This window comes from Marmota marmota, unplaced genomic scaffold (assembly GCF_001458135.2).
Source record: "Marmota marmota marmota unplaced genomic scaffold, marMar, whole genome shotgun sequence".
NCBI classification, from domain to species: Eukaryota; Metazoa; Chordata; class Mammalia; order Rodentia; family Sciuridae; genus Marmota; species Marmota marmota.
In genome coordinates, this window is record NW_026000211.1 from 11042710 (window position 1) to 11054587 (window position 11878).

The 11878-nt window shown below is 36.0% G+C and overlaps 1 pseudogene; it reads right to left on the minus strand.

Annotated features, from left to right (window-relative positions):
- On the minus strand, positions 1 to 1475 carry LOC107142628 (annotated as a pseudogene).
- Between the last annotated feature and the right edge of the window lie 10403 nt (positions 1476 to 11878).

Below are 11878 nucleotides of genomic sequence, written 5' to 3' on the forward strand. Positions count from 1 at the left end.
TTATTTTTACATCCTCAGTGTTAGCAGAGATCCTGTTGTTTAACAAACATTTGTTCAGACAAATAGGTGGAAGAAACAGTCACTTGCTCATCTGAGTCATACACTTGCCTGTGATAAGTCTTCTCCTAGTTCAATATATGGATCTAAATAAAACCTTGCCTTTGGGAGAGGGAGAAGGGGAATGAAAGGAAGGTTCTGGGAAGGAGACTGAGCAACTAATGTTTCGTGCATGTACAATTAGGGCATAACGAATCCCATTATGTACAATTATAATGTACCAATAAAAAAAATTTTGTTAAACCTTGCCTAGATTCTGACAAGGTCAGGCACAGTACGACTTCATATAAACTTGGCTAAGATAGGCCTCAGGGAGAGGGAGTTCCACTTCAGTGAAGAGAAAGAATCCACCAGGTGTTTCATCAGGAGATTCAGCTTCAGTACTCGGCATTGAAGGGGTATTCTGCCAAACGGGCCTGGTCAGCCAGAAAACAGGCCCTCCGGTTTTTGCTGAAGCTGAGTATGGTTGCCAACTCCTTATCGCTCCATTTGAAGTCAAAGACCTGAAAGTTCTTGACAATGTGTTCTGGTGTCATAGACCTGGGGATCATTTCTCGGAATCTGGAACCAGATCAAAACCTTAGCAGAGGATTTTTTTGTGTTTTGCGACAATCTCCTTAATCTTGGGGTCCTCCCGTAGTGAAAGGTCTTCTGATTTGGCCCAAGGTCTACCTGGAGAGCCCAAGGGGCTGTAGGCTATGACAGTGATTCCCTTAGGGTGGCAGTACTGGATCATTTTCTCCTGGGTGAGGTATGGGTGAAACTCAACCTCTTTAGTCACTGGTTTCCATTTGAGTCCGGGCTTCTTCAAGATCCTTTCCATTTGGAAGTGATTGAAGCAGGAGACACCAAGTGCTTTCACTAACTCCTCATCCTCCAGCTCCTTCATGACCTCCCAGACATCCAAGAAAGTTATTTTACCAATGAGGTTGTTGGTTTTATCATCTTTGTGGAAAAAAGTCCTTCCTAGACAGAAATCCCTGGGGCCGATAAATAAGATAGACATCCAGATGGTTTAGTTTCTGATCCTTGAGGGTCTTCCAATAGGCTTCCTTCACAAGATTTCTCTCAAAGAAGATGCACTACATCTTGCTCACAATAAAAAGGTCCTCCTGCTTCACCGTCTTCTCCTGGATATCTTCTCCTACCTCATTCTCATTCTGATCGGAGTAGGCACGGTCTATGTGGTGATATCCTGCACCAATGGCCACCTTCACAACTTCTTTGCCTTTGCCTAGGGGAGACTTCCAGGTGCCCAGACCCAAAATGGGCATCTTGGCTTTGGTGCTGAGCTCCACAAAGGTGGCCATGGTTGGAAATGGTTCTGAAAGAGCAGATAGATGTCTAGTGTCCTCAAGAGGTTTTTATAATAAAAATAAAATAGTGTAGTTCTAATCTGAATTTGGAAGAGATATGTTTTGGGGGTTTTTTGGTTGTTTTTTATTTTATTTGTTTGGTTTTTGCACCAGGGATTGAAGCCAGGGGCGCTTAACCACTAAGCCACATCCCCAGACCTTTTTAAAATTTATTTGTTTTTTGTTTTGTTTGTTTGTTTGTTATTGAAATAGGGTCTTGCTAAGTTGCTTAGAGCCTCACTTAGTTGCTGAAGCTGGAATTGAACTCGAAATCCTTCTGCCTTACCCTCCCAAATCTCTGAGATTACAGGTATGCACCACCACACCCCACAGAAGAGATATGTTTTAAATGGGATAATTTAAACTATGTGACTAAGGCCAATTAAGCATGCCCTTACATTTCACATTCATTATTTTGAATAAAAAAATGTTCTTTTAAGAATTCAAGCTAGAAATTTAAACATGGAAAAAATTAACTACAGAGTAAAGAAATAGAAATACATGTTATATAAAAATTGTTCTAAAATATACAAGATACAGAACAAGAATGAAAATAGCAACATTGAAATGATAAGAGATTCAAGCTTTTGGCCAAGCATGGTGATGCACACCTGTAATCCCAGTGGCTAGGGAGGCTGAGGCAGGAGGACCATGAGTTCAAAGCCAGCCTCAATAAAAGTGAGGTGCTAAGCAACTCAGTAAGACCCTGTCTCTAAAAAAAAAAAAAAAAAAAAAAAAAAAAAAAAAAAAAAAGCACAAAATAGGGCTGGGGATGTGGCTCAGTGGTTGAGTGCCCTTGAGTTCAATCCCCAGGGGGGGTGGGGAGAGATATTCAAACTTTGTAAAAAATCAAACAAATATAAAAGCAAGATTTCTTCCTTACACCATTTGTCCTTTAATAATGAATTCATAATAGGAATTATACATAGAAATTCATGCCATGAGCAAAGAATGACAACCAGTTTATACTTTAGCTCACATAATAGCATATTTTCTTAGAAAACAGATTTAGTCACTATTCACAAATTTATAAGCTTTTGAAAGCTAACTATAATCAATTAAGCTATCCATAATTAAGAATAGGGCTTCTATGAACTTTGGACTCGTGATTAACTAAATTACTGTTTTTCAGAGTGAACTTAGGAGAGAGTTGCCACACTCTACTGAAAAGGTGATTGATTGAATGAAAACAATTCTAGTTATCATATTTTTGCAACCTGGTGGGCAGGATAGAATAAAGCTTAATGGTTAATGTGACCCACTAAGATAAAGTTTCCTAATTGCCCAATAAGTGTACACTCCAAGATTAGCAGAATGGAGCTTTGGGTTTCTTAACTACTTTATTCACAAACATTTGTCAAATTGTCCTTGGAACAGATCTGATTTCAGTCCTAAGAAAAACTGCTACTTTTAATGATTACTCTTTATTATCATGTCACCATGGCCTAATGTTCTTTTCTTTTTTTACACTATGACATCTGTATTTAAGCATAAAAAAGAAGATTGAAGAAAGAATGAGGCATAAAATGGGAGTTCATAACCCAATTGAGTCAAATGTATGAAAGATGATATATGATGAGCTTTGTAATGTTTTGAACAACCAATAAAAAAAAAAAGAATGAGGCATAACAAGTCAATAAGCCATTTGCTTTAAGTATATGACATGTAATGATTATGCTCTCAGGTCTCCGGCCATCGTGGGAAGCACTCAATAAATATTTATTGAGTACCCACTGAGAAAGAAAGGTTAAGATGACATAACAAAATAGTCTTTTAATACTTTTGCCCATATTTATAAATTAACTTTTTAAAGCTGATTAGAATGTTGCATGTGATTAATTTTAGAACTAAATACCTATAATATGTGGTTGCTTTATCATAATGACTTCCATATTTTGAAGAAACATTATCAACTCTCTATTTGATTGTTTGATTATCAAACCTAAAATCAGATATTAACATTAGCTTTTCAAATACCTGAGAACTTTGTCTAAGTAGGTGGAGAATTAAAAAAAAAAAAGTTTTCTTCTCTCTAGAAATAAGGGATATAGCACATCTTTATTTATGAATTATCAGCATAATTACATATCCATAATTCAAAAAATAAATGTCTAAGACCTAACTACCATTCCCATCATAAGTATCTTGTAAAAATTGACTTTAAGTCTATATAAAATACAAAATGTTTTGTTAGGGATGAAAATTACTCTATTCATTCATTTCTTTCATTATTCATCTGGTTAAAACGTATACATGGGCTGGGCGCCAGGGCACATGCCTATAATCCCAGCGGCTTGGGAAGCTGAGGCAGGAAGATTGCAAGTTCAAAGCCATCCTCCGCCAAAGTGAGGCGCTAAGCAATTCAGACCCTGTCTCTAAATAAAATACAAAATAGGGGCTGGGGATGTGGATCAGGGGTCAAGTGGCCCTGAGTTCAATCCCTGGTATCCAAAAAAAACAAAAAACAAAAAACAAAAAAATAAAATAGTATGCATATTATCTATTTCAGCACCAAGAGCAAAAATTTGTTATAAGTTTGAGATCTACTTCTCACAAAGCCAAATTCCCATTCCTCCTCCTTTCACAAAGGACACAAGTCAAAAAGCCCAAGTGTTTATGCATTACCCATCATAAGTATAGGAAAAACAGTAGAATGAATCAGACGAAACTTTCCTATGTTCTTATGTGAATACATGGCCAGTGTAACTCCACATCACGTACAACCACAAAAATGGAAATTTATACTCCATATATGTGTGATATGTCAAAATACATTCTACTGTCATGTATAACTAAAAAGAACAGATTAAAAAATAATAAATAAATAATATATAATAAATAAATAATTTGGTATGCACATAGCTGGCTCATTAAAGCACTTAGGCTATGGTCCCAATGTCACACATGGGCACCTGCATATTACCAATTGGTGCCATTTCCTGCGATGCTGCTTGGCCTACCCTTTCTTGCATCTAGGATTCCAGTTGCTGCATCTGAGTTTCCAAAGTTCTCAAACACCATCCTTCTAGACGATGACTTCATTCTGCAAACCTTTCATTCTTCCTCAAGGATACATTTGTCCTTGACCCCAGTTTCTCTGATTAGCGCTTAATCTGCCAGCTACTCTAACGGATTAATTCACGCTAACAAGTACTCATAATTTTCTGCTAACCTTATTTATGTCAGATATTCATATTTTGTTCTCAACTATTCTTTAATCTAAAGGATGGTCTCAAGTGGCAGAAACCTTAGCATATTGTTTAGAGAAAAATACTATGGTGGCAAACACTTAAATGTCTCTCAAATGACTTCTTTTATTGGGAACAGGGAAAAAAATGATCACTGGTTCAATACTCAATTCATCCTTTTGACTTTAACTTTCAGAATTGAGATACTCTTCAGGTCAATTCAATTTTTAACATGTTTTATTAAAGGATAAAACACATACTGAAAGGTATCCACATCACCAGTGTACACACAACACAATGAGTTTATTCACAATGAGTGAAGAAATAGGTGACCTGTGATCTTCCATGGGTGAAGAAATGAGATATGGCTCGCTTTCTAAGCCTACTCCAGCCCTCTGTCATTTACTAACATACCCTAGTCTCTAAAGTTTTCTGCTATGCCAGCTCCTAATACCATATATTGATTTTTAGAACACCAAAGTTTGACCTTCATATAAATAAAATCATATAGCAAATACTCTTTTGTAACTTTGTTCCATGTGTTGACCTTTTCATTACTCTTCATTTCTTTCTGCATTTCCATGTTTGAATCTTTAAGAACTCCCTTTATTTATTCTTTTATTAAATATGTTATATATGACAGCAGAATGTATTACAATTCATACTACACATATAGAACACAATTTTTCATATCTCTGGTTGTACACAAAGTAGAGTCACACCATAAGTGTCTTCATATATGTACTTAGGGTAATGATGTCCATCTCATTCCATCTTTCCTACCCCATACGTTCTCCCTTCCCCTCCCTCCCCTTTGCCCTACCTAGAGTTTATCTAATCTTCCCATGCCCACCCCCAACCACATTATGAATCAGAGAAAACATCCAGCGTTTGTTTTTTTGGGATAGGCTAACTTCACGTAACATTATATTCTACAACTCTATTCATTACCTACAAATGCTATGATTTTATTCTCTTTTAATGCTGAATACTATTCCACTGTGTATGTATACCACATTTTCTTTATCCATTCATCTACTGAAGGGCATCTAGGTTGGTTCCACAGTTCCTTTATTTATTCTTTAGGGAAGATATGCAAGAGGCAAATTTGCTCCATATTAGTTTTTCTGAAACTTTTTTATTTCAGTGTCATTTGTAAAGGTTCTTTCAATCCATGAAGAATTCTAGGTAACAGTTATTTTCTTATTTTGGTATCGTTTTATTATGGTTTTATACACACACATACACATACACACACACACATATATATAACATAACATTCACTATTTTTAGGTATATAATTCAGTGATATTAAGAGCATTTGTGGTGTTGTACAACAATTATAAATATCCATTTCAGAACTTTTTCATCATCCCCACACAGAAACTCTGGACCCATTAAATAATAACTCCCCCTTCCATCTCAATCCTTGGTAACCTCTCATTGCATTTTCTTACTCTGAATATGCCTATTCCAGATAGTATCATATAATATTTGTCCTTTGGTTTTATCCACTTAGTAAGATGCTTTCAAGATTCATCCATGTTGTAGCATGTAAAGAATTATATTCCTTTTTAAAACTGAATATTCCATTGTATCAATATACCACATTTGCTTATCCAATCATCTATCAATGGATGTATAGGTTGTTTCCACCTTTTAGTTATTGTGAAAAAATGCTGCTATAAACATTGGTATGCATATGAAAGTTATTTTATTTCAGTACCTTTACTTTTAAAGATTGTAATTCATGGTTTCTAAATTACCACTAAATATTATAAATCCAAATACAAAGGCAAAATATGGCGGCATCAACTCCCATAAGTTATGACCCTGTACCTACAAAGAGAACTAATCTCCCTCTGATGACTACATATAATTAATTGAGTATATATGTATATTTTTAATTGAATGCTTTATAAAACTTGACATAATTTATTGCTCACATTCATACCTTATTTCTAAGCCTTACAACAACTTTGCAAATAAATATTTTACAGATGAGGAAAAGTTTCAGAGAATTTAATTTTTATGCAGAACCAAACAAGTAGAATGAAAAACAGCATTTAAATTCACCAACCTACCTAGTAACAAGTAATAAATACAGTTTGGGAATCCTTAAATCTATGAATTCTAAACATCATTAAAATTCCCCCTCTATATTGGGTCATTTATATCACTTTACTTTAAAGTCTATGTTCGTTCTTTTATAATTAAAAATAAATTCTTCCCGGAGAACTAGAAAAAGTAGTGTGGAATAATAAAAAATGACAAACAGTGATGTTACTATGTAAAGATGTCATGTTTGTCTGGAAAGAGCTCTGGGTAAGGATTTGGATTCCTGCTGCAGCCCTGCCATCATTCAGAAAGATGGAATGGATGACCTCTAAGACCTCTGCCAGCTCATACATTCAGCAATCTGTACTTGAAAAGTCTTCTTCAGTGTCAACTGGGTTGGGCATTCCATTTAGCAAGGGTGTGCTGTCAATGGGGCCAGATTCTTGGTTCAATTTAGAAGTTTCCTTCTGTTCCATGGTCACAAATGACACCTCTGACTCATGCCATGGCTCACAATAGAAGTGAAGCAAAAAACAGATGTGTTATTTAAAATGCATTAGCTCCATTGGAAGTACACAGTAGTGGTATCCTTACAGGGCTAGGGAAATGTGCTATTACTATTGATACGTGGCAAACTGACCTGAGGCAGGGCAGCTGGCCAATGTCTAAAAACCAGAAAGGAGTTTAGCTCCAAGGAAAAGAGAACTCAGTTCTGTGAGCTGAATTAAAGACTCCTCAATTTAGAAGACTACTGCTTCTAAATGTGCTGAGACTGATAAACCCCTACACCCATTCTGGAAACTTCACAGAGCAAACACTGATGACCTGAGTATCTGGTTACAGAGAAATGAGCTCACTATTGCTTCTGCCTCTATCATCTCTAGCAAATGGCCAAAACGTCACACATTTTAAAAGACTGTTGTTAATTCTCCTCTTCTTAGTCCAAACCATACCTATTATTCTATTCCTCAAGATCTGTCCTATTCATTTTTTCTACTCAATCTCTCTATCAGTGAATCTTATCCTTACCCTACAAATCAAGTACTCTACTACACTGAGATTTCATTCACTCCAGTCAGAATGGCAACTCTTAAGAAAACAAGTAACAACAAGTGTTGGCGAGGATGTGGGGAAAGGGTACACTCATACATTGCTGGTGGGACTGCAAATTGGTGCAACCACTCGGAAGCACTATGAAGATTTCTCAGATAACTTGGAATGGAACCACCATTTGACCCAGTTATCCCAAAGGACTTGGCATATACACAAAGGACTTAAAATCAGCATACAGCCACATCAATGTCTACAGCAGCTCAATTCACAATAGCTGAGCTATGGAAGCAACACAGGTGCCCTTCAACAGATAAATGGATAAAGAAAATATGATGTATATAATGGAGTATTACTCAGCCATAAAGATGAATGACTTTATGACATTTGCCAGTAAATGGATGGAACTGGAGACTAACATGCTAAGTGAAATAAGCCAATCCCAAAAAAGCCAAAGGCCAAATGTTCTCTCTGATATGCAGATGCTAACTCACAATAAGCAGAGTGGAGGCAAGGGAAGAATAGAAGTTCTTTGGATTAGACAAAGGAGAATATAGGGAAGGGAGGGTGGATGGGAATAGGAAAGACAATAGAATGAATTGGACATAAATTTCCTATTCTCATAGATGAGTATAATGACCAGAGTAACACCACATCATGTACAACCACAAGAATGGGAAGTTATACTCCATGTTTGTACAATATGTCAAAATACATTCTACTGTTATGTATAACTATAAAGAACAAATTAAAACAAAAAAACCTCTCTCTTTTCCTAACACCCTATTTATTCTTAAGATACCTTGATATTTCTCTGTCTCTATCCCTTTAGTATATGAAACTTCCTAGAGTCAGACTAACTTCACTCTCTCAATAACCCCATTGTACTTCTAAATAAGTCCTCTTAGGATCACAAGTTCAAGGTCAGCCTCAACAAGTTATCAAGATCTTATTTCAAAATTTAAAATAAAAAAGGTTTGAGGGCATAGCTCAGTGGATGTTTTACCATCCAAACATCCCTGGATTCAATCACCGGTACTGCAAAAATAAATATAATAAATTTTTAAGAATATTAAGTAATTCCTCTTAAAAGCAGCAAGCAGCTTCCTAAGAGCCGAAGCTGGTGATTATCCTTGGTTATGGAGTTTATTCTCTTATATAGATAGAATCAAGTTAAAATTCACACATGGGGCTGGGGCTGTAGCTCAGCGGCACAGCGCTTGCCTCGCATGCGTGAGGCACTGGGTTCGATCCTCAGCACCAATAAAAATAAACAAAATAAAGGTATTCTATCCATTTACAACTACAAAAACATTTCTTAAAAAAAAAATCACACTAAAGGCAAGTTAATGAAGACTGAGTATAGAGGTGTTTTCATTTGAATCAAGCCTTTGAGCTGTGGAAGAAAGGCCCATAAGTCACCCAAGACTAGCGTGTTGGTCCTCTCTGGGCTCAAAAAACAACTGCCCAAATTTGTTATATCTTAAGGGTGGCTTAGTCACTTGTTATATTACTAAAGATGTCATCTATGATTAATGATAGCCTTGTGATCTCAGGTTAAAAAAAAAAAAGATCTTATGAAGCTAGAAACCCCAGAAAAGTATTTTAGCCTGGTAATAAGTTTCTAAGAATAGATTTGACTAGCTTGTTTTCTTCAATGCTCTTGAATTTGTTCCAGATTCTTAAATCTGCAGCTGTCGGTTAACAGGTGAGGGCTCTAAGAGGAGAATTCAAAGATTGTGAAATACTGTGATTCACAATTTTTTAAGTTGTAGTAAAGATTTTAATTCCATTCTTTAAGCAATGAACTTCACAATCAAAAAAGGTCACAGATTTTTTTTTTCAGAGCAGTTGGTAGTCTGATCAACATAGGAGACCAGAGAAAGTTTATCTCCTAGTTATTGCTCTACTTTCTATGTGACATGAGACCAAATGAAATAGAAACAGTATCACCATGTGGAGAAGATAGTACAGGTGAAATGTGATACTATATCAAGAAACAGAAGTCTTTAGCTCTAGTTTATACTAGTTTAAACATGTTTATACTTTCTCTATATGTTTACAAAATTTACATGAAATACTAACTTCAGAGAATTCTATCACATTATGGGAAAAAAATTAAGACATGCTGATTTGGGCAAAATCAAAGTTTCAGCATCAGGAAGTCTAATATTGGCCAGTTTTTAAAAAGTTTTCGAGAAGTTCCTTATAACCATCCTATATTAAAACAACTTTTGTTCATAAAATTCCACAATCCATCAACACCATGAAGTGTCAGCAAGAATATTTCAACAAAAGCAATTATTGAAGGAATAATTACATATAGAGGGAGGAAACCTAAGGTCCCCCAGAGTATTTTGAAACAGGAAACATTGTTGACCTATTTTCAAATGAGACACAAATCCTTCAGTGTCATCTGAGCAGGAGATCTTCACAAACAGTGACCCAGAGATCTGAACAAGCAGACTGCATAATATGACAGGTTTCTCTGGATATCACTAACCCTTTCTTGCCTGTGCATGGAGAATCTGAGTGCTGTAGAAGACTGAGTACTCAAGAGCTGTCAAATAACTTGCAAGAATCTCAAGAACCAGTTTTTACTGGTTCACCCAGGATAATGAAATTTTCCCCATTTTGAAAGTCCAAAGGAAATCTGATTGTACTATTCTCTTTTACCTAGTTCTCTACTACTATTCTCTTTCACTAGTTCTAATTTGTCTTCTAGATAAGCAAATAATCACTTTATCCAAGTTTCACAACATAGCAATGAGTAACTTTAGGGTCAAGATGATAGATTTTGGAGAGTTTCCATAGGAAAAAAAAAAACAGACATTTTAAAAATACATTCAAAAATATAGATAATACAAGAAATTATATTCTTTGCAATTAATATAGCATCAGACAGACTTACATTTTTTAAAATGGCTATTGACCCCTGTTATTCATAAAAATCAATTTCAGATGAATAGCAAATGTAAATATGAAAATTAAAACAACAAAGCTTCCAGAAACAAAAATGAAAAAATCATTTCAGGATCTTGCAAAAAGCAAAGTTTGGGTGTCTAATCCCAAGGAGGAAAAGAAGATCCCCCTGAAGAGAGGAGCACTGAGGTCAGAGGTTAGATCCCTAATAGGGTGAGCAAGTGATCCTGCATGGAACTGGCTGGGGCATGATGACATCAGCACCCAAGGAGGATGGGGAGATCTTCACAAACAGGAGACCCAGCCAAGAAGTGAGGACAGTGTCAAAGTAGAAGAGAAGCTCAATGGAGTGCTGAGCCCAGGTAGAGCAGCAGGAGGAGAGGGCACAACACACAGGAAGTAGGACTTTGCTCAGAGAAGTGACTCCATAATGGATAATGGATGTTGTGATTCTCATTGTTGGTAAAGGAAATCATAAATTTGGAAAGAAAAACCTAGAAAGAGTACTGTGGTGTTGGACTGGAATTGGAGGTGTCATGAACTTATGATTCCCGTTATATAGAGATCCAGAGAGTAAATGTGTTTGTGTGCAAATGTATGAATGCATGTTTGCACTTCTGTACAAATACAGACCTTCCCAAGATGGCCTGTGAGCAGTTAGACTGCAACAGCAAATGCACCCTCAGCACCATATCCATTCTCCTCTTACACTGAGGAGAAATGGCTGACCACAGGGCAAGGGCAAGGAGAATATAACTGAGCCTGGGATGTCTGGTTGTGTCAAGAAAATTAAAAAAAAAAAAAAAAAACTTCGGCAATGAAGGAAACATGCCAAAAGTACATAGAAGTCTGCTACACAAAAACAGTCCTTGGCCAAATTAGGGAAATTTGAACAATATAAATAATGTTAGTAGCAGAAGATAATACAATAGAACCTACTGAATAACAGGAAACACTAATCCATACAAAAAATATAAATAAATGAACAAAGTAAAAGCTGGTGATAAGGGGAATCTTTACGTAGTATAAAGTATTTCTCTACAAAATACTTATTAATTACAAAGGGAAACAAAAGTAACTTTACCAGAGAATTTTAGCAGGTACCACCTTAGTAAAGCCAATTAATGAACATCATCATTGAGACAAATCACAAATTAGACAACACATTCTCCTGTTATCTCTTTAAAAGACATCCTTTTTTCTGATATTTGACCTAGGATAGTTGAATCTCTTTAAATAAGAAAGAAC